Below are 2,534 nucleotides of genomic sequence, written 5' to 3'. Positions count from 1 at the left end.
AGGAGATCCGACGTGAGCTGTTGGGCTGGGGGACATCCGAATCGGTCCAGCTCAGCAACATGGCCGAGAAGCTGCTGGAGAGTGCGGAGTGGTGGGACCGCATTCAAAGGGCAGCGAAAAACATCACCACCGTGCTGCAACAGCTGTGGCGCGATGAGGAGGCCCTCGCCAGCGGTCGAGCGGAAGCGGCTTTCGCCGAGGACGAGGAAGTGGTCCTCGAAAGTGTGGCCGCACTCTTCGGCGAGGAAGTGGAAGACGTCTTCGTAGAAGACATCACGAGACGGGTAAATGAAACGCGAGCAGCGCGTCAACGGTCTGCCCGCAACAGACGGCTTCGCGGCAGGGCGGAGGATCGGGCGCGTGTGCGACTGGCTGCGGACGTCGCAGCAGCACTGGCCGCTCGGGATGACGAGGTACTGCGGGCGGCAGTAGAGGCGGAGCGAGCAGGCCTAGCTCCTCCTCCAATTCCCCGAAGAAGTAGGGGAGAACCACCTTCCCCTGAGACGATCAGAGTTCGCCATGAGAGGCGACTGTTTATGCAGCGAATGTGGAGAGCGCGGGTCCAACGGGAGGGCCCTTCGTCAACGCGCCGTCGTCGGTCCATTCCGACGGAGGCGGATCTAATCCGGTCTCGGCGGAATAGACGAGAGAATGAAAGAAGACGTCGAGCTGCAGGTCGGCGATGGACAGCTGCGGAGGAGGCTTCCGCCAGCGAGGCGGAATGGTCCGATCGCTAGATTGCGAGCTAGCTTGAGAGCCTAAAGTGTTAAAATACGAGCGAGTCACGCGGACTCAGTTAGCGTACGCTTTCAATATGCGGGTAAAGGAAAGAGCAATTTAATAAAGAGATTGGGTAGGGACATCCGAAAGGGTTCATAATGACGCACGACAAATCCCTGGCGGGCGACGTCGTTCGTCAAGAGCGTGGGTTTACGCTATTGTTTTTAGAACATAATGTTTATGAACAATAAAACCTGCAATTGTTTAAAAAAAAAAAAAAAAAAACGAAGTGGAGCTTGCGGCTTAATTTGACTCAACACGGGAAAATTTACCAGGTCCGAACTTATCGAGGTAAGACAGATTGAGAGCTCTTTCTCAAATTTAAGGGTAGTGGTGCATGGCCGTTCTTAGTTCGTGGAATGATTTGTCTGGTTAATTCCGATAACGAACGCGACTCAAACAAGCTAACTAGAACGCTGTCAGCAGTGCACCTCCGGGCGCACCTGACGTCAAGGCCGGCGGCCCCTTCACGGGCGGTCGTCGGCCACGTTTGCCCTGCTTAGCGGGACAACTTGTGTTTAGCAAGGTGAGAATGAGCGATAACAGGTCCGTGATGCCCTTAGATGTTCTGGGCTGCACGCGTGCTACAATGTGAGCAGCAGCGTGTTCTCGCCAATTGGCGCCCCCATTCCGAGAGGAACGGGAAATCACCCAAATGCTCATTTAGTTGGGATTGGGGACTGCAACGGTCCCCATGAACCTGGAATTTCTAGTAAGTGCTAGTCATTAGCTAGCGCTGATTACGTCCCTGCCCTTTGTACACACCGCCCGTCGCTACTACCGATGGATTATTTAGTGAGGTCTCTGGAGGCACACCTTCCGCGGTTCCTTCGTGAGCTGCAGCTGGCATGGCCGAAGTTGACCGAACTTGATGATTTAGAGGAAGTAAAAGTCGTAACAAGGTTTCCGTAGGTGAACCTGCGGAAGGATCATTACCGATCAATACATATATGTTGTTGTGTGAGTTGGTTAGAGAGATAGAGAAACACGGTATCAGCAGAACAAACTGCTATGTTACCTTTTGGGGGCCGCGCACGCCAATTAGACCCGCGAGAGAGGTGTGTCTATACTACGATATTGAGCGTGCGCGACCGTAGGCCAGTGGCCTTCGTACCTGTGCGCACACTCCCAATGGCAGCCATCGAACGCGTAAAGTGTGTGACACATGGGCGAAGGTAAAGACCCACTAGAACATATTTAAACACTGGCCTCGAGCGAGAGAGAACCTAATCAGGAGAACGAAAGTTGTGCAAGATCGCGCCGATGCCGCCCACATCGCGCGTCGATCAATGGGAAGGAAGACCAATGGTCATCCTTGTCCACCCTGGACGGCTTCGAAGGAACCGAGAGGTGCACGGTTACGCTGTCCGGGGAACTTAAGTTGTGAGAGATGCACCTAGCGCATAACGAAAACATAGGAGACAGTTGAACATACCAAAACCCTAGGCAGGGGATCACTCGGCTCATGGATCGATGAAGACCGCAGCTAAATGCGCGTCAGAATGTGAACTGCAGGACACATGAACACCGACACGTTGAACGCATATGGCGCATCGGACGTTTAAACCCGACCGATGCACACATTCTTGAGTGCCTACCAATTCTTGTTACACACTATTCCATAACTACAGGACGCCCGCGTACCAGCGGCACGCCTGGGCGAGCAGCACGCCCGGGAGTGTGTCGCAGGCTTGAACACACGCGTTTGGCGCACTGTGCATCATGGCGTGCTCGGACCCCTTCCGCGGGGGACC

At 54.5% G+C, this 2,534-nt stretch overlaps 1 non-coding gene across 1 annotated transcript; it reads left to right on the top strand.

Moving 5' to 3' along the window:
* The first annotated feature begins 2,218 nt into the window (after nt 1-2,218).
* On the top strand, nt 2,219-2,376 carry LOC128308619 (5.8S ribosomal RNA). Its single transcript, XR_008288426.1, has one exon. It is a non-coding gene; the product is annotated as a 5.8S ribosomal RNA (ribosomal RNA).
* The last annotated feature ends 158 nt before the right edge of the window (nt 2,377-2,534 follow it).

The sequence above is a fragment of the Anopheles moucheti genome (genome assembly GCF_943734755.1).
Source record: "Anopheles moucheti chromosome X unlocalized genomic scaffold, idAnoMoucSN_F20_07 X_unloc_5, whole genome shotgun sequence".
In the NCBI taxonomy this organism is placed as follows: Eukaryota; Metazoa; Arthropoda; class Insecta; order Diptera; family Culicidae; genus Anopheles; species Anopheles moucheti.
Note: the sequence above shows the minus strand (reverse complement) of the source record. Positions and strands in the feature narration are given on the sequence as shown.